The sequence below is a fragment of the Epinephelus lanceolatus genome, chromosome 24, assembly GCF_041903045.1.
Source record: "Epinephelus lanceolatus isolate andai-2023 chromosome 24, ASM4190304v1, whole genome shotgun sequence".
In the NCBI taxonomy this organism is placed as follows: Eukaryota; Metazoa; Chordata; class Actinopteri; order Perciformes; family Serranidae; genus Epinephelus; species Epinephelus lanceolatus.
This window is the reverse complement of record NC_135757.1, coordinates 23,800,386-23,823,273: the sequence shown is the minus strand read 5'-3', so window position 1 is coordinate 23,823,273 and position 22,888 is coordinate 23,800,386. Positions and strand designations below refer to the sequence as shown.

Here is a 22,888-nt window from a genome sequence, read left to right as displayed (position 1 = left end):
GCCATAGGCTTGTGCTAAAAGCATTAGCATGTCGTATTTGTGGGGAAAATGTGTCCAGCATATGACAAGTGCTTTGTCTGTGAATTAGCAACCCAGCATCTACCTCTGCACGGACCCCGAGCGAGCGGCTTCCTCGGATCTGCACCTTTGGAACAAGGACACAACAAAGACTGCTAACAAAGCACCACACCACAAAGCAACTCTTTCTTCCATCCAATCAAGGATTGGTAATATAACAACTGGGCATAGCTTTATCACAGATGTATGGGCTAAGCAAGACTGCTTAACTTGTTGTATGGCATTTAATGCGGTTTACTGAGCTGTTGCTGTGATTGTTTGCAGCCTACGCCATGGCCTGACATGCACCTCCCCAAGAAATGTGACTTCGCGCCGCGGTTACACGGGCCTCCTGTCTATTTTCGTAAGCTGAAACCATTTCCCCTATGGAAACAAAGCTTTTATTTACTTTTATTCCACAGATAACAAACAATACATTGTGAAGACAATAAAGCCTCCACAGAAATAGCAGTTCACAGCCTTGTGTGTGATTTATCCTTCGGGGATTTACACTTCGGGATTTAGCCTGGCTTCCCATGAGCAGAGGGAATCTCCGCTCGTCGCTAGGCTAATCTATACAATGTAAAATGCCATAGGCTTGTGCTAATAACGCTAGCATGTTACATTTGTTTGCAAAACGTGATTAGTATAAGACAGTTGTTTTGTCGGTGAACCTTGCGAGGGTCAAGGGAGCAGAATTTTGTAACGTTACCTTTGTTAAAAGTTGCTGTTGTTGTTCTTGTTGTCCTCTGTCCTTGTCCTTGGAGCAGAGAAAAAAGTCCACTACTAGCCGCTTGGCTAATTTATACCATGTAAAATGCCATAGGCTTGTGCTAAAAACGTTAGCATGTTGTATTTGTGGGGAAAATGTGTCCAGCAAAAGACAGGTGCTTTGTCTGAGAATGCTGCCAGTCCTAGTGACGGCGATTTGCGACTTGTGTTTGAAATGGTCACGTTCAAGCCATGTTTAATGTTTGTTTTGAATCAACAAAACTTTACAGCACTTCACAGAAACCCAGCCGCCGACTAGTGTTTTGGAGGTGTAACCGCAGAGTGACACAGACACACCACGGCTCAAGTGTAAATGCTCACCGCAGGAGTTTAAATCCCGCCTAACACTACAGTAACAGCCTAACATGGCGGTGTTGCATCGGCCGGGGATCGAACCCGGGCCTGCCGCGCAGAGGCCTCCGCAGCACCTGACATCTCCTCGTTAGTATAGTGGTGAGTATCCCCGCCTGTCACGCGGGAGACCGGGGTTCGATTCCCCGACGGGGAGTGCCACAGCTGCTTTTGTTTCCAGTTACGCTGTCTATGGCAATTTCTTAATTACTCTTGCCTAACAGTTATGTCTTTTCTCCTGTAAAGAAAAACACTCTGTCAGTCTGACCCCGCGTATTGCTGTACCGCCAACCGCCAACCGCCAACCAGCACGTATGTTCTGCACCTGCGTGAGAGGAAAATCGCTGTCCGTGGCAGCAGGCGGCGTTAGTCTGCTGCTATGGAGACCAAAAAGAGAGACCAGAAGTTCCACAGGACGGACTGGAGATGCCAGTTTGCCACTTGGGACATTAACAACACAACCCCATGTAGAAAGAACAAAGGATTTTGTCCATGCCCTAGCAAACCTTTAAAAACCGTTTCTGCTCAAGAGCTCCATGGCTAAAGGAAAAAACAGTGGCCTCTCTTCTCTAAGCACTTTGCTTCAATCCCACTCCCTCTTGACTTTAGCTGTTTGTTTCCTTTACTCACATCCAAACCTCTTCTGGTGGCCTCAGCTGAAGTGTCAATCAAAGTGCTGTCTTTCACTGTCAGGCTCTGCCATGGATGTACCACGACATATTCACATCTTCATCGTCAGCGAGTCAAAGGTATAGTGCATTGGCCGGGAATCGAACCCGGGCCTCCCGCGTGGCAGGCGAGAATTCTACCACTGAACCACCAATGCTGACAAATGCTGCTTGAACATCGCCCAGGCGTCGGTTCGAGTCGTGTCGTTCACTGCGGATAATTCCAGGCCAGGACAAAGAAAAGAAAAGAAACAAAGAAAAAAAAAACCACCTGCCCCGTGTGAGGCTCGAACTCACGACCTTCAGATTATGAGACTGACGCGCTGCCTACTGCGCCAACGAGGCACAAAATGCAACCAAACTGCACGAGTCAAATCTATCTTTTGTCTCACGTGAACAGAAATGACTGCTTGTCCTTAGCACGAAAATCCCCTGGATGGCCAAGGGCCGACTGAAGACGGCACTAAAAGCTCACTGCATTGGCCGGGAATCGGACCCGGGTCTCCTGCGTGGCAGGCGAGAATTCTACCACTGAACCACCAATGCTCACATCACCGCTTCATCCACAACACCGACGAGGCCCACATCACAGCAGAAAAACCTGGTCCTCTCCCATTGGTCTGTCTATGACGCGCTACCCTCGGCTCTGAGAGGTGAGGGGAGAAAAAAATTCACTGGTATCGCTTTTCGTGTGGTATCCCATGGGTGACAAATCAATCACACAATCAATTTTGCTAGCTCACAAACAGCAAGAACAACCTTGTCAATAGAATAAAACAATACATTTGCCCCCATTTTCTGCAGCACTGAGATGCAGTTTGTTCCCAGGGCAAAGACAACAAAACAACCTGCAACCTGACACACAAAGGCTATGCGCTACTGGGCGCTTTTTTTCTTCAGCGGCATTACTAATGTAACGTTGCATCAAGTTGGACAAAGCGCATTTACAACGTGTTCCCTCAGATGAGAATCTGCACCGTTCATAGACTGACATTCACCACAGAGTTGACGCTTGTCAAAGGATCGGTGAAAGGTGCTTTTTTAACTGATTTCCAGCCCAAATACCCAACAAAAACTAGTCCAGGCCAGGTTAGGTCGGTAGCATAAATGACCGTGGCCATATAGCCAGGTTAAAAGAGGGCCGCCTTCGTGGGACGGCAAAGCTGTGGCTTCAGACTCGGCATACCTCGCTAAGCAGCCAGTCCTGCTTAGTGGTAAACCCCTCAGGTATTAACTGCCAGAAGATGAAGAAGCCGTGCAAGGGCTGATTCCTAACAGCGGGGGAAAGCTCATTGCATTGGCCGGGAATCGGACCCAGGTCTCCCGCGTGGGAAGCCAGAATTCTACCACTGAACCACCAATGCGCACGCGACACCCTTCCTTATTACTGCTGTGCCACAGGCGCCATCCACGAGACCTTATGCGTTGGCGGCAGTAGGTAAAATGCCATAGGCTTGTGCTAAAAGCATTAGCATGTCGTATTTGTGGGGAAAATGTGTCCAGCATATGACAAGTGCTTTGTCGGTGAATTAGCAACCCAGCATCTACCTCTGCACGGACCCCGAGCGAGCGGCTTCCTCGGATCTGCACCTTTGGAACAAGGACACAACAAAGACTGCTAACAAAGCACCACACCACAAAGCAACTCTTTCTTCCATCCAATCAAGGATTGGTAATATAACAACTGGGCATAGCTTTATCACAGATGTATGGGCTAAGCAAGACTGCTTAACTTGTTGTATGGCATTTAATGCGGTTTACTGAGCTGTTGCTGTGATTGTTTGCAGCCTACGCCATGGCCTGACATGCACCTCCCCAAGAAATGTGACTTTGCGCCGCGGTTACACGGGCCTCCTGTCTATTTTCGTAAGCTGAAACCATTTCCCCTATGGAAACAAAGCTTTTATTTACTTTTATTCCACAGATAACAAACAATACATTGTGAAGACAATAAAGCCTCCACAGAAATAGCAGTTCACAGCCTTGTGTGTGATTTATCCTTCGGGGATTTACACTTCGGGATTTAGCCTGGCTTCCCATGAGCAGAGGGAATCTCCGCTCGTCGCTAGGCTAATCTATACAATGTAAAATGCCATAGGCTTGTGCTAATAACGCTAGCATGTTACATTTGTTTGCAAAACGTGATTAGTATAAGACAGTTGTTTTGTCGGTGAACCTTGCGAGGGTCAAGGGAGCAGAATTTTGTAACGTTACCTTTGTTAAAAGTTGCTGTTGTTGTTCTTGTTGTCCTCTGTCCTTGTCCTTGGAGCAGAGAAAAAAGTCCACTACTAGCCGCTTGGCTAATTTATACCATGTAAAATGCCATAGGCTTGTGCTAAAAACGTTAGCATGTTGTATTTGTGGGGAAAATGTGTCCAGCAAAAGACAAGTGCTTTGTCTGAGAATGCTGCCAGTCCTAGTGACGGCGATTTGCCGACTTGTGTTTGAAATGGTCACGTTCAAGCCATGTTTAATGTTTGTTTTGAATCAACAAAACTTTACAGCACTTCACAGAAACCCAGCCGCCGACTAGTGTTTTGGAGGTGTAACCGCAGAGTGACACAGACACACCACGGCTCAAGTGTAAATGCTCACCGCAGGAGTTTAAATCCCGCCTAACACTACAGTAACAGCCTAACATGGCGGTGTTGCATCGGCCGGGGATCGAACCCGGGCCTGCCGCGCAGAGGCCTCCGCAGCACCTGACATCTCCTCGTTAGTATAGTGGTGAGTATCCCCGCCTGTCACGCGGGAGACCGGGGTTCGATTCCCCGACGGGGAGTGCCACAGCTGCTTTTGTTTCCAGTTACGCTGTCTATGGCAATTTCTTAATTACTCTTGCCTAACAGTTATGTCTTTTCTCCTGTAAAGAAAAACACTCTGTCAGTCTGACCCCGCGTATTGCTGTACCGCCAACCGCCAACCGCCAACCAGCACGTATGTTCTGCACCTGCGTGAGAGGAAAATCGCTGTCCGTGGCAGCAGGCGGCGTTAGTCTGCTGCTATGGAGACCAAAAAGAGAGACCAGAAGTTCCACAGGACGGACTGGAGATGCCAGTTTGCCACTTGGGACATTAACAACACAACCCCATGTAGAAAGAACAAAGGATTTTGTCCATGCCCTAGCAAACCTTTAAAAACCGTTTCTGCTCAAGAGCTCCATGGCTAAAGGAAAAAACAGTGGCCTCTCTTCTCTAAGCACTTTGCTTCAATCCCACTCCCTCTTGACTTTAGCTGTTTGTTTCCTTTACTCACATCCAAACCTCTTCTGGTGGCCTCAGCTGAAGTGTCAATCAAAGTGCTGTCTTTCACTGTCAGGCTCTGCCATGGATGTACCATGACATATTCACATCTTCATCGTCAGCGAGTCAAAGGTATAGTGCATTGGCCGGGAATCGAACCCGGGCCTCCCGCGTGGCAGGCGAGAATTCTACCACTGAACCACCAATGCTGACAAATGCTGCTTGAACACCGCCCAGGCGCCGGTTCGAGTCGTGTCGTTCACTGCGGATAATTCCAGGCCAGGACAAAGAAAAGAAAAGAAACAAAGAAAAAAAAAACCACCTGCCCCGTGTGAGGCTCGAACTCACGACCTTCAGATTATGAGACTGACGCGCTGCCTACTGCGCCAACGAGGCACAAAATGCAACCCAACTGCACGAGTCAAATCTACAGCATCTTTTGTCTCACGTGAACAGAAATGACTGCTTGTCCTTAGCACGAAAATCCCCTGGATGGCCAAGGGCCGACTGAAGACGGCACTAAAAGCTCACTGCATTGGCCGGGAATCGGACCCGGGTCTCCCGCGTGGCAGGCGAGAATTCTACCACTGAACCACCAATGCTCACATCACCGCTTCATCCACAACACCGACGAGGCCCACATCACAGCAGAAAAACCTGGTCCTCTCCCATTGGTCTGTCTATGACGCGCTACCCTCGGCTCTGAGAGGTGAGGGGAGAAAAAAATTCACTGGTATCGCTTTTCGTGTGGTATCCCATGGGTGACAAATCAATCACACAATCAATTTTGCTAGCTCACAAACAGCAAGAACAACCTTGTCAATAGAATAAAACAATACGTTTGCCCCCATTTTCTGCAGCACTGAGATGCAGTTTGTTCCCAGGGCAAAGACAACAAAACAACCTGCAACCTGACACACAAAGGCTATGCGCTACTGGGCGCTTTTTTTCTTCAGCGGCATTACTAATGTAACGTTGCATCAAGTTGGACAAAGCGCATTTACAACGTGTTCCCTCAGATGAGAATCTGCACCGTTCATAGACTGACATTCACCACAGAGTTGACGCTTGTCAAAGGATCGGTGAAAGGTGCTTTTTTAACTGATTTCCAGCCCAAATACCCAACAAAAACTAGTCCAGGCCAGGTTAGGTCGGTAGCATAAATGACCGTGGCCATATAGCCAGGTTAAAAGAGGGCCGCCTTCGTGGGACGGCAAAGCTGTGGCTTCAGACTCGGCATACCTCGCTAAGCAGCCAGTCCTGCTTAGTGGTAAACCCCTCAGGTATTAACTGCCAGAAGATGAAGAAGCCGTGCAAGGGCTGATTCCTAACAGCGGGGGAAAGCTCATTGCATTGGCCGGGAATCGGACCCGGGTCTCCCGCGTGGGAAGCCAGAATTCTACCACTGAACCACCAATGCGCACGCGACACCCTTCCTTATTACTGCTGTGCCACAGGCGCCATCCACGAGACCTTATGCGTTGGCAGCGGTAGGTAAAATGCCATAGGCTTGTGCTAAAAGCATTAGCATGTCGTATTTGTGGGGAAAATGTGTCCAGCATATGACAAGTGCTTTGTCTGTGAATTAGCAACCCAGCATCTACCTCTGCACGGACCCCGAGCGAGCGGCTTCCTCGGATCTGCACCTTTGGAACAAGGACACAACAAAGACTGCTAACAAAGCACCACACCACAAAGCAACTCTTTCTTCCATCCAATCAAGGATTGGTAATATAACAACTGGGCATAGCTTTATCACAGATGTATGGGCTAAGCAAGACTGCTTAACTTGTTGTATGGCATTTAATGCGGTTTACTGAGCTGTTGCTGTGATTGTTTGCAGCCTACGCCATGGCCTGACATGCACCTCCCCAAGAAATGTGACTTCGCGCCGCGGTTACACGGGCCTCCTGTCTATTTTCGTAAGCTGAAACCATTTCCCCTATGGAAACAAAGCTTTTATTTACTTTTATTCCACAGATAACAAACAATACATTGTGAAGACAATAAAGCCTCCACAGAAATAGCAGTTCACAGCCTTGTGTGTGATTTATCCTTCGGGGATTTACACTTCGGGATTTAGCCTGGCTTCCCATGAGCAGAGGGAATCTCCGCTCGTCGCTAGGCTAATCTATACAATGTAAAATGCCATAGGCTTGTGCTAATAACGCTAGCATGTTACATTTGTTTGCAAAACGTGATTAGTATAAGACAGTTGTTTTGTCGGTGAACCTTGCGAGGGTCAAGGGAGCAGAATTTTGTAACGTTACCTTTGTTAAAAGTTGCTGTTGTTGTTCTTGTTGTCCTCTGTCCTTGTCCTTGGAGCAGAGAAAAAAGTCCACTACTAGCCGCTTGGCTAATTTATACCATGTAAAATGCCATAGGCTTGTGCTAAAAACGTTAGCATGTTGTATTTGTGGGGAAAATGTGTCCAGCAAAAGACAGGTGCTTTGTCTGAGAATGCTGCCAGTCCTAGTGACGGCGATTTGCGACTTGTGTTTGAAATGGTCACGTTCAAGCCATGTTTAATGTTTGTTTTGAATCAACAAAACTTTACAGCACTTCACAGAAACCCAGCCGCCGACTAGTGTTTTGGAGGTGTAACCGCAGAGTGACACAGACACACCACGGCTCAAGTGTAAATGCTCACCGCAGGAGTTTAAATCCCGCCTAACACTACAGTAACAGCCTAACATGGCGGTGTTGCATCGGCCGGGGATCGAACCCGGGCCTGCCGCGCAGAGGCCTCCGCAGCACCTGACATCTCCTCGTTAGTATAGTGGTGAGTATCCCCGCCTGTCACGCGGGAGACCGGGGTTCGATTCCCCGACGGGGAGTGCCACAGCTGCTTTTGTTTCCAGTTACGCTGTCTATGGCAATTTCTTAATTACTCTTGCCTAACAGTTATGTCTTTTCTCCTGTAAAGAAAAACACTCTGTCAGTCTGACCCCGCGTATTGCTGTACCGCCAACCGCCAACCGCCAACCAGCACGTATGTTCTGCACCTGCGTGAGAGGAAAATCGCTGTCCGTGGCAGCAGGCGGCGTTAGTCTGCTGCTATGGAGACCAAAAAGAGAGACCAGAAGTTCCACAGGACGGACTGGAGATGCCAGTTTGCCACTTGGGACATTAACAACACAACCCCATGTAGAAAGAACAAAGGATTTTGTCCATGCCCTAGCAAACCTTTAAAAACCGTTTCTGCTCAAGAGCTCCATGGCTAAAGGAAAAAAAAGTGGCCTCTCTTCTCTAAGCACTTTGCTTCAATCCCACTCCCTCTTGACTTTAGCTGTTTGTTTCCTTTACTCACATCCAAACCTCTTCTGGTGGCCTCAGCTGAAGTGTCAATCAAAGTGCTGTCTTTCACTGTCAGGCTCTGCCATGGATGTACCATGACATATTCACATCTTCATCGTCAGCGAGTCAAAGGTATAGTGCATTGGCCGGGAATCGAACCCGGGCCTCCCGCGTGGCAGGCGAGAATTCTACCACTGAACCACCAATGCTGACAAATGCTGCTTGAACATCGCCCAGGCGTCGGTTCGAGTCGTGTCGTTCACTGCGGATAATTCCAGGCCAGGACAAAGAAAAGAAAAGAAACAAAGAAAAAAAAAACCACCTGCCCCGTGTGAGGCTCGAACTCACGACCTTCAGATTATGAGACTGACGCGCTGCCTACTGCGCCAACGAGGCACAAAATGCAACCAAACTGCACGAGTCAAATCTATCTTTTGTCTCACGTGAACAGAAATGACTGCTTGTCCTTAGCACGAAAATCCCCTGGATGGCCAAGGGCCGACTGAAGACGGCACTAAAAGCTCACTGCATTGGCCGGGAATCGGACCCGGGTCTCCTGCGTGGCAGGCGAGAATTCTACCACTGAACCACCAATGCTCACATCACCGCTTCATCCACAACACCGACGAGGCCCACATCACAGCAGAAAAACCTGGTCCTCTCCCATTGGTCTGTCTATGACGCGCTACCCTCGGCTCTGAGAGGTGAGGGGAGAAAAAAATTCACTGGTATCGCTTTTCGTGTGGTATCCCATGGGTGACAAATCAATCACACAATCAATTTTGCTAGCTCACAAACAGCAAGAACAACCTTGTCAATAGAATAAAACAATACATTTGCCCCCATTTTCTGCAGCACTGAGATGCAGTTTGTTCCCAGGGCAAAGACAACAAAACAACCTGCAACCTGACACACAAAGGCTATGCGCTACTGGGCGCTTTTTTTCTTCAGCGGCATTACTAATGTAACGTTGCATCAAGTTGGACAAAGCGCATTTACAACGTGTTCCCTCAGATGAGAATCTGCACCGTTCATAGACTGACATTCACCACAGAGTTGACGCTTGTCAAAGGATCGGTGAAAGGTGCTTTTTTAACTGATTTCCAGCCCAAATACCCAACAAAAACTAGTCCAGGCCAGGTTAGGTCGGTAGCATAAATGACCGTGGCCATATAGCCAGGTTAAAAGAGGGCCGCCTTCGTGGGACGGCAAAGCTGTGGCTTCAGACTCGGCATACCTCGCTAAGCAGCCAGTCCTGCTTAGTGGTAAACCCCTCAGGTATTAACTGCCAGAAGATGAAGAAGCCGTGCAAGGGCTGATTCCTAACAGCGGGGGAAAGCTCATTGCATTGGCCGGGAATCGGACCCAGGTCTCCCGCGTGGGAAGCCAGAATTCTACCACTGAACCACCAATGCGCACGCGACACCCTTCCTTATTACTGCTGTGCCACAGGCGCCATCCACGAGACCTTATGCGTTGGCGGCAGTAGGTAAAATGCCATAGGCTTGTGCTAAAAGCATTAGCATGTCGTATTTGTGGGGAAAATGTGTCCAGCATATGACAAGTGCTTTGTCGGTGAATTAGCAACCCAGCATCTACCTCTGCACGGACCCCGAGCGAGCGGCTTCCTCGGATCTGCACCTTTGGAACAAGGACACAACAAAGACTGCTAACAAAGCACCACACCACAAAGCAACTCTTTCTTCCATCCAATCAAGGATTGGTAATATAACAACTGGGCATAGCTTTATCACAGATGTATGGGCTAAGCAAGACTGCTTAACTTGTTGTATGGCATTTAATGCGGTTTACTGAGCTGTTGCTGTGATTGTTTGCAGCCTACGCCATGGCCTGACATGCACCTCCCCAAGAAATGTGACTTCGCGCCGCGGTTACACGGGCCTCCTGTCTATTTTCGTAAGCTGAAACCATTTCCCCTATGGAAACAAAGCTTTTATTTACTTTTATTCCACAGATAACAAACAATACATTGTGAAGACAATAAAGCCTCCACAGAAATAGCAGTTCACAGCCTTGTGTGTGATTTATCCTTCGGGGATTTACACTTCGGGATTTAGCCTGGCTTCCCATGAGCAGAGGGAATCTCCGCTCGTCGCTAGGCTAATCTATACAATGTAAAATGCCATAGGCTTGTGCTAATAACGCTAGCATGTTACATTTGTTTGCAAAACGTGATTAGTATAAGACAGTTGTTTTGTCGGTGAACCTTGCGAGGGTCAAGGGAGCAGAATTTTGTAACGTTACCTTTGTTAAAAGTTGCTGTTGTTGTTCTTGTTGTCCTCTGTCCTTGTCCTTGGAGCAGAGAAAAAAGTCCACTACTAGCCGCTTGGCTAATTTATACCATGTAAAATGCCATAGGCTTGTGCTAAAAACGTTAGCATGTTGTATTTGTGGGGAAAATGTGTCCAGCAAAAGACAAGTGCTTTGTCTGAGAATGCTGCCAGTCCTAGTGACGGCGATTTGCCGACTTGTGTTTGAAATGGTCACGTTCAAGCCATGTTTAATGTTTGTTTTGAATCAACAAAACTTTACAGCACTTCACAGAAACCCAGCCGCCGACTAGTGTTTTGGAGGTGTAACCGCAGAGTGACACAGACACACCACGGCTCAAGTGTAAATGCTCACCGCAGGAGTTTAAATCCCGCCTAACACTACAGTAACAGCCTAACATGGCGGTGTTGCATCGGCCGGGGATCGAACCCGGGCCTGCCGCGCAGAGGCCTCCGCAGCACCTGACATCTCCTCGTTAGTATAGTGGTGAGTATCCCCGCCTGTCACGCGGGAGACCGGGGTTCGATTCCCCGACGGGGAGTGCCACAGCTGCTTTTGTTTCCAGTTACGCTGTCTATGGCAATTTCTTAATTACTCTTGCCTAACAGTTATGTCTTTTCTCCTGTAAAGAAAAACACTCTGTCAGTCTGACCCCGCGTATTGCTGTACCGCCAACCGCCAACCGCCAACCAGCACGTATGTTCTGCACCTGCGTGAGAGGAAAATCGCTGTCCGTGGCAGCAGGCGGCGTTAGTCTGCTGCTATGGAGACCAAAAAGAGAGACCAGAAGTTCCACAGGACGGACTGGAGATGCCAGTTTGCCACTTGGGACATTAACAACACAACCCCATGTAGAAAGAACAAAGGATTTTGTCCATGCCCTAGCAAACCTTTAAAAACCGTTTCTGCTCAAGAGCTCCATGGCTAAAGGAAAAAACAGTGGCCTCTCTTCTCTAAGCACTTTGCTTCAATCCCACTCCCTCTTGACTTTAGCTGTTTGTTTCCTTTACTCACATCCAAACCTCTTCTGGTGGCCTCAGCTGAAGTGTCAATCAAAGTGCTGTCTTTCACTGTCAGGCTCTGCCATGGATGTACCATGACATATTCACATCTTCATCGTCAGCGAGTCAAAGGTATAGTGCATTGGCCGGGAATCGAACCCGGGCCTCCCGCGTGGCAGGCGAGAATTCTACCACTGAACCACCAATGCTGACAAATGCTGCTTGAACACCGCCCAGGCGCCGGTTCGAGTCGTGTCGTTCACTGCGGATAATTCCAGGCCAGGACAAAGAAAAGAAAAGAAACAAAGAAAAAAAAAACCACCTGCCCCGTGTGAGGCTCGAACTCACGACCTTCAGATTATGAGACTGACGCGCTGCCTACTGCGCCAACGAGGCACAAAATGCAACCCAACTGCACGAGTCAAATCTACAGCATCTTTTGTCTCACGTGAACAGAAATGACTGCTTGTCCTTAGCACGAAAATCCCCTGGATGGCCAAGGGCCGACTGAAGACGGCACTAAAAGCTCACTGCATTGGCCGGGAATCGGACCCGGGTCTCCCGCGTGGCAGGCGAGAATTCTACCACTGAACCACCAATGCTCACATCACCGCTTCATCCACAACACCGACGAGGCCCACATCACAGCAGAAAAACCTGGTCCTCTCCCATTGGTCTGTCTATGACGCGCTACCCTCGGCTCTGAGAGGTGAGGGGAGAAAAAAATTCACTGGTATCGCTTTTCGTGTGGTATCCCATGGGTGACAAATCAATCACACAATCAATTTTGCTAGCTCACAAACAGCAAGAACAACCTTGTCAATAGAATAAAACAATACGTTTGCCCCCATTTTCTGCAGCACTGAGATGCAGTTTGTTCCCAGGGCAAAGACAACAAAACAACCTGCAACCTGACACACAAAGGCTATGCGCTACTGGGCGCTTTTTTTCTTCAGCGGCATTACTAATGTAACGTTGCATCAAGTTGGACAAAGCGCATTTACAACGTGTTCCCTCAGATGAGAATCTGCACCGTTCATAGACTGACATTCACCACAGAGTTGACGCTTGTCAAAGGATCGGTGAAAGGTGCTTTTTTAACTGATTTCCAGCCCAAATACCCAACAAAAACTAGTCCAGGCCAGGTTAGGTCGGTAGCATAAATGACCGTGGCCATATAGCCAGGTTAAAAGAGGGCCGCCTTCGTGGGACGGCAAAGCTGTGGCTTCAGACTCGGCATACCTCGCTAAGCAGCCAGTCCTGCTTAGTGGTAAACCCCTCAGGTATTAACTGCCTGAAGATGAAGAAGCCGTGCAAGGGCTGATTCCTAACAGCGGGGGAAAGCTCATTGCATTGGCCGGGAATCGGACCCGGGTCTCCCGCGTGGGAAGCCAGAATTCTACCACTGAACCACCAATGCGCACGCGACACCCTTCCTTATTACTGCTGTGCCACAGGCGCCATCCACGAGACCTTATGCGTTGGCAGCGGTAGGTAAAATGCCATAGGCTTGTGCTAAAAGCATTAGCATGTCGTATTTGTGGGGAAAATGTGTCCAGCATATGACAAGTGCTTTGTCTGTGAATTAGCAACCCAGCATCTACCTCTGCACGGACCCCGAGCGAGCGGCTTCCTCGGATCTGCACCTTTGGAACAAGGACACAACAAAGACTGCTAACAAAGCACCACACCACAAAGCAACTCTTTCTTCCATCCAATCAAGGATTGGTAATATAACAACTGGGCATAGCTTTATCACAGATGTATGGGCTAAGCAAGACTGCTTAACTTGTTGTATGGCATTTAATGCGGTTTACTGAGCTGTTGCTGTGATTGTTTGCAGCCTACGCCATGGCCTGACATGCACCTCCCCAAGAAATGTGACTTCGCGCCGCGGTTACACGGGCCTCCTGTCTATTTTCGTAAGCTGAAACCATTTCCCCTATGGAAACAAAGCTTTTATTTACTTTTATTCCACAGATAACAAACAATACATTGTGAAGACAATAAAGCCTCCACAGAAATAGCAGTTCACAGCCTTGTGTGTGATTTATCCTTCGGGGATTTACACTTCGGGATTTAGCCTGGCTTCCCATGAGCAGAGGGAATCTCCGCTCGTCGCTAGGCTAATCTATACAATGTAAAATGCCATAGGCTTGTGCTAATAACGCTAGCATGTTACATTTGTTTGCAAAACGTGATTAGTATAAGACAGTTGTTTTGTCGGTGAACCTTGCGAGGGTCAAGGGAGCAGAATTTTGTAACGTTACCTTTGTTAAAAGTTGCTGTTGTTGTTCTTGTTGTCCTCTGTCCTTGTCCTTGGAGCAGAGAAAAAAGTCCACTACTAGCCGCTTGGCTAATTTATACCATGTAAAATGCCATAGGCTTGTGCTAAAAACGTTAGCATGTTGTATTTGTGGGGAAAATGTGTCCAGCAAAAGACAGGTGCTTTGTCTGAGAATGCTGCCAGTCCTAGTGACGGCGATTTGCGACTTGTGTTTGAAATGGTCACGTTCAAGCCATGTTTAATGTTTGTTTTGAATCAACAAAACTTTACAGCACTTCACAGAAACCCAGCCGCCGACTAGTGTTTTGGAGGTGTAACCGCAGAGTGACACAGACACACCACGGCTCAAGTGTAAATGCTCACCGCAGGAGTTTAAATCCCGCCTAACACTACAGTAACAGCCTAACATGGCGGTGTTGCATCGGCCGGGGATCGAACCCGGGCCTGCCGCGCAGAGGCCTCCGCAGCACCTGACATCTCCTCGTTAGTATAGTGGTGAGTATCCCCGCCTGTCACGCGGGAGACCAGGGTTCGATTCCCCGACGGGGAGTGCCACAGCTGCTTTTGTTTCCAGTTACGCTGTCTATGGCAATTTCTTAATTACTCTTGCCTAACAGTTATGTCTTTTCTCCTGTAAAGAAAAACACTCTGTCAGTCTGACCCCGCGTATTGCTGTACCGCCAACCGCCAACCGCCAACCAGCACGTATGTTCTGCACCTGCGTGAGAGGAAAATCGCTGTCCGTGGCAGCAGGCGGCGTTAGTCTGCTGCTATGGAGACCAAAAAGAGAGACCAGAAGTTCCACAGGACGGACTGGAGATGCCAGTTTGCCACTTGGGACATTAACAACACAACCCCATGTAGAAAGAACAAAGGATTTTGTCCATGCCCTAGCAAACCTTTAAAAACCGTTTCTGCTCAAGAGCTCCATGGCTAAAGGAAAAAACAGTGGCCTCTCTTCTCTAAGCACTTTGCTTCAATCCCACTCCCTCTTGACTTTAGCTGTTTGTTTCCTTTACTCACATCCAAACCTCTTCTGGTGGCCTCAGCTGAAGTGTCAATCAAAGTGCTGTCTTTCACTGTCAGGCTCTGCCATGGATGTACCATGACATATTCACATCTTCATCGTCAGCGAGTCAAAGGTATAGTGCATTGGCCGGGAATCGAACCCGGGCCTCCCGCGTGGCAGGCGAGAATTCTACCACTGAACCACCAATGCTGACAAATGCTGCTTGAACATCGCCCAGGCGTCGGTTCGAGTCGTGTCGTTCACTGCGGATAATTCCAGGCCAGGACAAAGAAAAGAAAAGAAACAAAGAAAAAAAAAACCACCTGCCCCGTGTGAGGCTCGAACTCACGACCTTCAGATTATGAGACTGACGCGCTGCCTACTGCGCCAACGAGGCACAAAATGCAACCAAACTGCACGAGTCAAATCTATCTTTTGTCTCACGTGAACAGAAATGACTGCTTGTCCTTAGCACGAAAATCCCCTGGATGGCCAAGGGCCGACTGAAGACGGCACTAAAAGCTCACTGCATTGGCCGGGAATCGGACCCGGGTCTCCTGCGTGGCAGGCGAGAATTCTACCACTGAACCACCAATGCTCACATCACCGCTTCATCCACAACACCGACGAGGCCCACATCACAGCAGAAAAACCTGGTCCTCTCCCATTGGTCTGTCTATGACGCGCTACCCTCGGCTCTGAGAGGTGAGGGGAGAAAAAAATTCACTGGTATCGCTTTTCGTGTGGTATCCCATGGGTGACAAATCAATCACACAATCAATTTTGCTAGCTCACAAACAGCAAGAACAACCTTGTCAATAGAATAAAACAATACGTTTGCCCCCATTTTCTGCAGCACTGAGATGCAGTTTGTTCCCAGGGCAAAGACAACAAAACAACCTGCAACCTGACACACAAAGGCTATGCGCTACTGGGCGCTTTTTTTCTTCAGCGGCATTACTAATGTAACGTTGCATCAAGTTGGACAAAGCGCATTTACAACGTGTTCCCTCAGATGAGAATCTGCACCGTTCATAGACTGACATTCACCACAGAGTTGACGCTTGTCAAAGGATCGGTGAAAGGTGCTTTTTTAACTGATTTCCAGCCCAAATACCCAACAAAAACTAGTCCAGGCCAGGTTAGGTCGGTAGCATAAATGACCGTGGCCATATAGCCAGGTTAAAAGAGGGCCGCCTTCGTGGGACGGCAAAGCTGTGGCTTCAGACTCGGCATACCTCGCTAAGCAGCCAGTCCTGCTTAGTGGTAAACCCCTCAGGTATTAACTGCCAGAAGATGAAGAAGCCGTGCAAGGGCTGATTCCTAACAGCGGGGGAAAGCTCATTGCATTGGCCGGGAATCGGACCCAGGTCTCCCGCGTGGGAAGCCAGAATTCTACCACTGAACCACCAATGCGCACGCGACACCCTTCCTTATTACTGCTGTGCCACAGGCGCCATCCACGAGACCTTATGCGTTGGCGGCAGTAGGTAAAATGCCATAGGCTTGTGCTAAAAGCATTAGCATGTCGTATTTGTGGGGAAAATGTGTCCAGCATATGACAAGTGCTTTGTCGGTGAATTAGCAACCCAGCATCTACCTCTGCACGGACCCCGAGCGAGCGGCTTCCTCGGATCTGCACCTTTGGAACAAGGACACAACAAAGACTGCTAACAAAGCACCACACCACAAAGCAACTCTTTCTTCCATCCAATCAAGGATTGGTAATATAACAACTGGGCATAGCTTTATCACAGATGTATGGGCTAAGCAAGACTGCTTAACTTGTTGTATGGCATTTAATGCGGTTTACTGAGCTGTTGCTGTGATTGTTTGCAGCCTACGCCATGGCCTGACATGCACCTCCCCAAGAAATGTGACTTTGCGCCGCGGTTACACGGGCCTCCTGTCTATTTTCGTAAGCTGAAACCATTTCCCCTATGGAAACAAAGCTTTTATTTACTTTTATTCCACAGATAACAAACAATACATTGTGAAGACAATAAAGCCTCCACAGAAATAGCAGTTCACAGCCTTGTGTGTGATTTATCCTTCGGGGATTTACACTTCGGGATTTAGCCTGGCTTCCCATGAGCAGAGGGAATCTCCGCTCGTCGCTAGGCTAATCTATACAATGTAAAATGCCATAGGCTTGTGCTAATAACGCTAGCATGTTACATTTGTTTGCAAAACGTGATTAGTATAAGACAGTTGTTTTGTCGGTGAACCTTGCGAGGGTCAAGGGAGCAGAATTTTGTAACGTTACCTTTGTTAAAAGTTGCTGTTGTTGTTCTTGTTGTCCTCTGTCCTTGTCCTTGGAGCAGAGAAAAAAGTCCACTACTAGCCGCTTGGCTAATTTATACCATGTAAAATGCCATAGGCTTGTGCTAAAAACGTTAGCATGTTGTATTTGTGGGGAAAATGTGTCCAGCAAAAGACAAGTGCTTTGTCTGAGAATGCTGCCAGTCCTAGTGACGGCGATTTGCCGACTTGTGTTTGAAATGGTCACGTTCAAGCCATGTTTAATGTTTGTTTTGAATCAACAAAACTTTACAGCACTTCACAGAAACCCAGCCGCCGACTAGTGTTTTGGAGGTGTAACCGCAGAGTGACACAGACACACCACGGCTCAAGTGTAAATGCTCACCGCAGGAGTTTAAATCCCGCCTAACACTACAGTAACAGCCTAACATGGCGGTGTTGCATCGGCCGGGGATCGAACCCGGGCCTGCCGCGCAGAGGCCTCCGCAGCACCTGACATCTCCTCGTTAGTATAGTGGTGAGTATCCCCGCCTGTCACGCGGGAGACCGGGGTTCGATTCCCCGACGGGGAGTGCCACAGCTGCTTTTGTTTCCAGTTACGCTGTCTATGGCAATTTCTTAATTACTCTTGCCTAACAGTTATGTCTTTTCTCCTGTAAAGAAAAACACTCTGTCAGTCTGACCCCGCGTATTGCTGTACCGCCAACCGCCAACCGCCAACCAGCACGTATGTTCTGCACCTGCGTGAGAGGAAAATCGCTGTCCGTGGCAGCAGGCGGCGTTAGTCTGCTGCTATGGAGACCAAAAAGAGAGACCAGAAGTTCCACAGGACGGACTGGAGATGCCAGTTTGCCACTTGGGACATTAACAACACAACCCCATGTAGAAAGAACAAAGGATTTTGTCCATGCCCTAGCAAACCTTTAAAAACCGTTTCTGCTCAAGAGCTCCATGGCTAAAGGAAAAAACAGTGGCCTCTCTTCTCTAAGCACTTTGCTTCAATCCCACTCCCTCTTGACTTTAGCTGTTTGTTTCCTTTACTCACATCCAAACCTCTTCTGGTGGCCTCAGCTGAAGTGTCAATCAAAGTGCTGTCTTTTACTGTCAGGCTCTGCCATGGATGTACCATGACATATTCACATCTTCATCGTCAGCGAGTCAAAGGTATAGTGCATTGGCCGGGAATCGAACCCGGGCCTCCCGCGTGGCAGGCGAGAATTCTACCACTGAACCACCAATGCTGACAAATGCTGCTTGAACATCGCCCAGGCGCCGGTTCGAGTCGTGTCGTTCACTGCGGATAATTCCAGGCCAGGACAAAGAAAAGAAAAGAAACAAAGAAAAAAAAAACCACCTGCCCCGTGTGAGGCTCGAACTCACGACCTTCAGATTATGAGACTGACGCGCTGCCTACTGCGCCAACGAGGCACAAAATGCAACCAAACTGCACGAGTCAAATCTACAGCATCTTTTGTCTCACGTGAACAGAAATGACTGCTTGTCCTTAGCACGAAAATCCCCTGGATGGCCAAGGGCCGACTGAAGACGGCACTAAAAGCTCACTGCATTGGCCGGGAATCGGACCCGGGTCTCCCGCGTGGCAGGCGAGAATTCTACCACTGAACCACCAATGCTCACATCACCGCTTCATCCACAACACCGACGAGGCCCACATCACAGCAGAAAAACCTGGTCCTCTCCCACTGGTCTGTCTATGACGCGCTACCCTCGGCTCTGAGAGGTGAGGGGAGAAAAAAATTCACTGGTATCGCTTTTCGTGTGGTATCCCATGGGTGACAAATCAATCACACAATCAATTTTGCTAGCTCACAAACAGCAAGAACAACCTTGTCAATAGAATAAAACAATACGTTTGCCCCCATTTTCTGCAGCACTGAGATGCAGTTTGTTCCCAGGGCAAAGACAACAAAACAACCTGCAACCTGACACACAAAGGCTATGCGCTACTGGGCGCTTTTTTTCTTCAGTGGCATTACTAATGTAACGTTGCATCAAGTTGGACAAAGCGCATTTACAACGTGTTCCCTCAGATGAGAATCTGCACCGTTCATAGACTGACATTCACCACAGAGTTGACGCTTGTCAAAGGATCGGTGAAAGGTGCTTTTTTAACTGATTTCCAGCCCAAATACCCAACAAAAACTAGTCCAGGCCAGGTTAGGTCGGTAGCATAAATGACCGTGGCCATATAGCCAGGTTAAAAGAGGGCCGCCTTCGTGGGACGGCAAAGCTGTGGCTTCAGACTCGGCATACCTCGCTAAGCAGCCAGTCCTGCTTAGTGGTAAACCCCTCAGGTATTAACTGCCAGAAGATGAAGAAGCCATGCAAGGGCTGATTCCTAACAGCGGGGGAAAGCTCATTGCATTGGCCGGGAATCGGACCCGGGTCTCCCGCGTGGGAAGCCAGAATTCTACCACTGAACCACCAATGCGCACGCGACACCCTTTCTTATTACTGCTGTGCCACAGGCGCCATCCACGAGACCTTATGCGTTGGCGGCGGTAGGTAAAATGCCATAGGCTTGTGCTAAAAGCATTAGCATGTCGTATTTGTGGGGAAAATGTGTCCAGCATATGACAAGTGCTTTGTCTGTGAATTAGCAACCCAGCATCTACCTCTGCACGGACCCCGAGCGAGCGGCTTCCTCGGATCTGCATCTTTGGAACAAGGACACAACAAAGACTGCTAACAAAGCACCACACCACAAAGCAACTCTTTCTTCCATCCAATCAAGGATTGGTAATATAACAACTGGGCATAGCTTTATCACAGATGTATGGGCTAAGCAAGACTGCTTAACTTGTTGTATGGCATTTAATGCGGTTTACTGAGCTGTTGCTGTGATTGTTTGCAGCCTACGCCATGGCCTGACATGCACCTCCCCAAGAAATGTGACTTTGCGCCGCGGTTACACGGGCCTCCTGTCTATTTTCGTAAGCTGAAACCATTTCCCCTATGGAAACAAAGCTTTTATTTACTTTTATTCCACAGATAACAAACAATACATTGTGAAGACAATAAAGCCTCCACAGAAATAGCAGTTCACAGCCTTGTGTGTGATTTATCCTTCGGGGATTTACACTTCGGGATTTAGCCTGGCTTCCCATGAGCAGAGGGAATCTCCGCTCGTCGCTAGGCTAATCTATACAATGTAAAATGCCATAGGCTTGTGCTAATAACGCTAGCATGTTACATTTGTTTGCAAAACGTGATTAGTATAAGACAGTTGTTTTGTCGGTGAACCTTGCGAGGGTCAAGGGAGCAGAATTTTGTAACGTTACCTTTGTTAAAAGTTGCTGTTGTTGTTCTTGTTGTCCTCTGTCCTTGTCCTTGGAGCAGAGAAAAAAGTCCACTACTAGCCGCTTGGCTAATTTATACCATGTAAAATGCCATAGGCTTGTGCTAAAAACGTTAGCATGTTGTATTTGTGGGGAAAATGTGTCCAGCAAAAGACAAGTGCTTTGTCTGAGAATGCTGCCAGTCCTAGTGACGGCGATTTGCCGACTTGTGTTTGAAATGGTCACGTTCAAGCCATGTTTAATGTTTGTTTTGAATCAACAAAACTTTACAGCACTTCACAGAAACCCAGCCGCCGACTAGTGTTTTGGAGGTGTAACCGCAGAGTGACACAGACACACCACGGCTCAAGTGTAAATGCTCACCGCAGGAGTTTAAATCCCGCCTAACACTACAGTAACAGCCTAACATGGCGGTGTTGCATCGGCCGGGGATCGAACCCGGGCCTGCCGCGCAGAGGCCTCCGCAGCACCTGACATCTCCTCGTTAGTATAGTGGTGAGTATCCCCGCCTGTCACGCGGGAGACCGGGGTTCGATTCCCCGACGGGGAGTGCCACAGCTGCTTTTGTTTCCAGTTACGCTGTCTATGGCAATTTCTTAATTACTCTTGCCTAACAGTTATGTCTTTTCTCCTGTAAAGAAAAACACTCTGTCAGTCTGACCCCGCGTATTGCTGTACCGCCAACCGCCAACCGCCAACCAGCACGTATGTTCTGCACCTGCGTGAGAGGAAAATCGCTGTCCGTGGCAGCAGGCGGCGTTAGTCTGCTGCTATGGAGACCAAAAAGAGAGACCAGAAGTTCCACAGGACGGACTGGAGATGCCAGTTTGCCACTTGGGACATTAACAACACAACCCCATGTAGAAAGAACAAAGGATTTTGTCCATGCCCTAGCAAACCTTTAAAAACCGTTTCTGCTCAAGAGCTCCATGGCTAAAGGAAAAAACAGTGGCCTCTCTTCTCTAAGCACTTTGCTTCAATCCCACTCCCTCTTGACTTTAGCTGTTTGTTTCCTTTACTCACATCCAAACCTCTTCTGGTGGCCTCAGCTGAAGTGTCAATCAAAGTGCTGTCTTTCACTGTCAGGCTCTGCCATGGATGTACCATGACATATTCACATCTTCATCGTCAGCGAGTCAAAGGTATAGTGCATTGGCCGGGAATCGAACCCGGGCCTCCCGCGTGGCAGGCGAGAATTCTACCACTGAACCACCAATGCTGACAAATGCTGCTTGAACACCGCCCAGGCGCCGGTTCGAGTCGTGTCGTTCACTGCGGATAATTCCAGGCCAGGACAAAGAAAAGAAAAGAAACAAAGAAAAAAAAAACCACCTGCCCCGTGTGAGGCTCGAACTCACGACCTTCAGATTATGAGACTGACGCGCTGCCTACTGCGCCAACGAGGCACAAAATGCAACCCAACTGCACGAGTCAAATCTACAGCATCTTTTGTCTCACGTGAACAGAAATGACTGCTTGTCCTTAGCACGAAAATCCCCTGGATGGCCAAGGGCCGACTGAAGACGGCACTAAAAGCTCACTGCATTGGCCGGGAATCGGACCCGGGTCTCCCGCGTGGCAGGCGAGAATTCTACCACTGAACCACCAATGCTCACATCACCGCTTCATCCACAACACCGACGAGGCCCACATCACAGCAGAAAAACCTGGTCCTCTCCCATTGGTCTGTCTATGACGCGCTACCCTCGGCTCTGAGAGGTGAGGGGAGAAAAAAATTCACTGGTATCGCTTTTCGTGTGGTATCCCATGGGTGACAAATCAATCACACAATCAATTTTGCTAGCTCACAAACAGCAAGAACAACCTTGTCAATAGAATAAAACAATACGTTTGCCCCCATTTTCTGCAGCACTGAGATGCAGTTTGTTCCCAGGGCAAAGACAACAAAACAACCTGCAACCTGACACACAAAGGCTATGCGCTACTGGGCGCTTTTTTTCTTCAGCGGCATTACTAATGTAACGTTGCATCAAGTTGGACAAAGCGCATTTACAACGTGTTCCCTCAGATGAGAATCTGCACCGTTCATAGACTGACATTCACCACAGAGTTGACGCTTGTCAAAGGATCGGTGAAAGGTGCTTTTTTAACTGATTTCCAGCCCAAATACCCAACAAAAACTAGTCCAGGCCAGGTTAGGTCGGTAGCATAAATGACCGTGGCCATATAGCCAGGTTAAAAGAGGGCCGCCTTCGTGGGACGGCAAAGCTGTGGCTTCAGACTCGGCATACCTCGCTAAGCAGCCAGTCCTGCTTAGTGGTAAACCCCTCAGGTATTAACTGCCTGAAGATGAAGAAGCCGTGCAAGGGC

At 48.5% G+C, this 22,888-nt stretch overlaps 34 non-coding genes across 34 annotated transcripts; 7 read left to right on the top strand and 27 right to left on the bottom strand.

Annotated features, from left to right (window-relative positions):
• Positions 1–1,264: 1,264 nt before the first annotated feature.
• On the top strand, positions 1,265–1,336 carry trnad-guc (transfer RNA aspartic acid (anticodon GUC)). The gene has a single exon. It is a non-coding gene; the product is annotated as a tRNA-Asp (tRNA).
• A 598-nt stretch (positions 1,337–1,934) lies between these two features.
• trnag-gcc (transfer RNA glycine (anticodon GCC)) lies at positions 1,935–2,005 on the bottom strand. The gene has a single exon. It is a non-coding gene; the product is annotated as a tRNA-Gly (tRNA).
• A 114-nt stretch (positions 2,006–2,119) lies between these two features.
• Positions 2,120–2,192, bottom strand: trnam-cau (transfer RNA methionine (anticodon CAU)). The gene has a single exon. It is a non-coding gene; the product is annotated as a tRNA-Met (tRNA).
• Positions 2,193–2,322: 130 nt separating this feature from the next.
• trnag-gcc (transfer RNA glycine (anticodon GCC)) lies at positions 2,323–2,393 on the bottom strand. The gene has a single exon. It is a non-coding gene; the product is annotated as a tRNA-Gly (tRNA).
• A 747-nt stretch (positions 2,394–3,140) lies between these two features.
• Positions 3,141–3,211, bottom strand: trnag-ccc (transfer RNA glycine (anticodon CCC)). Its single transcript has one exon. It is a non-coding gene; the product is annotated as a tRNA-Gly (tRNA).
• Positions 3,212–4,557: 1,346 nt separating this feature from the next.
• On the top strand, positions 4,558–4,629 carry trnad-guc (transfer RNA aspartic acid (anticodon GUC)). The gene has a single exon. It is a non-coding gene; the product is annotated as a tRNA-Asp (tRNA).
• Positions 4,630–5,227: 598 nt separating this feature from the next.
• Positions 5,228–5,298, bottom strand: trnag-gcc (transfer RNA glycine (anticodon GCC)). The gene has a single exon. It is a non-coding gene; the product is annotated as a tRNA-Gly (tRNA).
• Positions 5,299–5,412: 114 nt separating this feature from the next.
• Positions 5,413–5,485, bottom strand: trnam-cau (transfer RNA methionine (anticodon CAU)). The gene has a single exon. It is a non-coding gene; the product is annotated as a tRNA-Met (tRNA).
• A 135-nt stretch (positions 5,486–5,620) lies between these two features.
• trnag-gcc (transfer RNA glycine (anticodon GCC)) lies at positions 5,621–5,691 on the bottom strand. Its single transcript has one exon. It is a non-coding gene; the product is annotated as a tRNA-Gly (tRNA).
• Positions 5,692–6,438: 747 nt separating this feature from the next.
• On the bottom strand, positions 6,439–6,509 carry trnag-ccc (transfer RNA glycine (anticodon CCC)). The gene has a single exon. It is a non-coding gene; the product is annotated as a tRNA-Gly (tRNA).
• A 1,345-nt stretch (positions 6,510–7,854) lies between these two features.
• trnad-guc (transfer RNA aspartic acid (anticodon GUC)) lies at positions 7,855–7,926 on the top strand. The gene has a single exon. It is a non-coding gene; the product is annotated as a tRNA-Asp (tRNA).
• A 598-nt stretch (positions 7,927–8,524) lies between these two features.
• On the bottom strand, positions 8,525–8,595 carry trnag-gcc (transfer RNA glycine (anticodon GCC)). The gene has a single exon. It is a non-coding gene; the product is annotated as a tRNA-Gly (tRNA).
• Positions 8,596–8,709: 114 nt separating this feature from the next.
• Positions 8,710–8,782, bottom strand: trnam-cau (transfer RNA methionine (anticodon CAU)). Its single transcript has one exon. It is a non-coding gene; the product is annotated as a tRNA-Met (tRNA).
• Positions 8,783–8,912: 130 nt separating this feature from the next.
• On the bottom strand, positions 8,913–8,983 carry trnag-gcc (transfer RNA glycine (anticodon GCC)). The gene has a single exon. It is a non-coding gene; the product is annotated as a tRNA-Gly (tRNA).
• Positions 8,984–9,730: 747 nt separating this feature from the next.
• trnag-ccc (transfer RNA glycine (anticodon CCC)) lies at positions 9,731–9,801 on the bottom strand. The gene has a single exon. It is a non-coding gene; the product is annotated as a tRNA-Gly (tRNA).
• Positions 9,802–11,147: 1,346 nt separating this feature from the next.
• On the top strand, positions 11,148–11,219 carry trnad-guc (transfer RNA aspartic acid (anticodon GUC)). The gene has a single exon. It is a non-coding gene; the product is annotated as a tRNA-Asp (tRNA).
• A 598-nt stretch (positions 11,220–11,817) lies between these two features.
• On the bottom strand, positions 11,818–11,888 carry trnag-gcc (transfer RNA glycine (anticodon GCC)). The gene has a single exon. It is a non-coding gene; the product is annotated as a tRNA-Gly (tRNA).
• A 114-nt stretch (positions 11,889–12,002) lies between these two features.
• On the bottom strand, positions 12,003–12,075 carry trnam-cau (transfer RNA methionine (anticodon CAU)). Its single transcript has one exon. It is a non-coding gene; the product is annotated as a tRNA-Met (tRNA).
• Positions 12,076–12,210: 135 nt separating this feature from the next.
• Positions 12,211–12,281, bottom strand: trnag-gcc (transfer RNA glycine (anticodon GCC)). Its single transcript has one exon. It is a non-coding gene; the product is annotated as a tRNA-Gly (tRNA).
• Positions 12,282–13,028: 747 nt separating this feature from the next.
• On the bottom strand, positions 13,029–13,099 carry trnag-ccc (transfer RNA glycine (anticodon CCC)). The gene has a single exon. It is a non-coding gene; the product is annotated as a tRNA-Gly (tRNA).
• Positions 13,100–14,444: 1,345 nt separating this feature from the next.
• trnad-guc (transfer RNA aspartic acid (anticodon GUC)) lies at positions 14,445–14,516 on the top strand. Its single transcript has one exon. It is a non-coding gene; the product is annotated as a tRNA-Asp (tRNA).
• Positions 14,517–15,114: 598 nt separating this feature from the next.
• Positions 15,115–15,185, bottom strand: trnag-gcc (transfer RNA glycine (anticodon GCC)). The gene has a single exon. It is a non-coding gene; the product is annotated as a tRNA-Gly (tRNA).
• A 114-nt stretch (positions 15,186–15,299) lies between these two features.
• On the bottom strand, positions 15,300–15,372 carry trnam-cau (transfer RNA methionine (anticodon CAU)). The gene has a single exon. It is a non-coding gene; the product is annotated as a tRNA-Met (tRNA).
• Positions 15,373–15,502: 130 nt separating this feature from the next.
• On the bottom strand, positions 15,503–15,573 carry trnag-gcc (transfer RNA glycine (anticodon GCC)). Its single transcript has one exon. It is a non-coding gene; the product is annotated as a tRNA-Gly (tRNA).
• A 747-nt stretch (positions 15,574–16,320) lies between these two features.
• On the bottom strand, positions 16,321–16,391 carry trnag-ccc (transfer RNA glycine (anticodon CCC)). The gene has a single exon. It is a non-coding gene; the product is annotated as a tRNA-Gly (tRNA).
• Positions 16,392–17,737: 1,346 nt separating this feature from the next.
• trnad-guc (transfer RNA aspartic acid (anticodon GUC)) lies at positions 17,738–17,809 on the top strand. The gene has a single exon. It is a non-coding gene; the product is annotated as a tRNA-Asp (tRNA).
• Positions 17,810–18,407: 598 nt separating this feature from the next.
• On the bottom strand, positions 18,408–18,478 carry trnag-gcc (transfer RNA glycine (anticodon GCC)). Its single transcript has one exon. It is a non-coding gene; the product is annotated as a tRNA-Gly (tRNA).
• A 114-nt stretch (positions 18,479–18,592) lies between these two features.
• trnam-cau (transfer RNA methionine (anticodon CAU)) lies at positions 18,593–18,665 on the bottom strand. The gene has a single exon. It is a non-coding gene; the product is annotated as a tRNA-Met (tRNA).
• Positions 18,666–18,800: 135 nt separating this feature from the next.
• On the bottom strand, positions 18,801–18,871 carry trnag-gcc (transfer RNA glycine (anticodon GCC)). Its single transcript has one exon. It is a non-coding gene; the product is annotated as a tRNA-Gly (tRNA).
• Positions 18,872–19,618: 747 nt separating this feature from the next.
• Positions 19,619–19,689, bottom strand: trnag-ccc (transfer RNA glycine (anticodon CCC)). The gene has a single exon. It is a non-coding gene; the product is annotated as a tRNA-Gly (tRNA).
• A 1,346-nt stretch (positions 19,690–21,035) lies between these two features.
• On the top strand, positions 21,036–21,107 carry trnad-guc (transfer RNA aspartic acid (anticodon GUC)). The gene has a single exon. It is a non-coding gene; the product is annotated as a tRNA-Asp (tRNA).
• A 598-nt stretch (positions 21,108–21,705) lies between these two features.
• On the bottom strand, positions 21,706–21,776 carry trnag-gcc (transfer RNA glycine (anticodon GCC)). The gene has a single exon. It is a non-coding gene; the product is annotated as a tRNA-Gly (tRNA).
• Positions 21,777–21,890: 114 nt separating this feature from the next.
• Positions 21,891–21,963, bottom strand: trnam-cau (transfer RNA methionine (anticodon CAU)). The gene has a single exon. It is a non-coding gene; the product is annotated as a tRNA-Met (tRNA).
• A 135-nt stretch (positions 21,964–22,098) lies between these two features.
• Positions 22,099–22,169, bottom strand: trnag-gcc (transfer RNA glycine (anticodon GCC)). Its single transcript has one exon. It is a non-coding gene; the product is annotated as a tRNA-Gly (tRNA).
• Between the last annotated feature and the right edge of the window lie 719 nt (positions 22,170–22,888).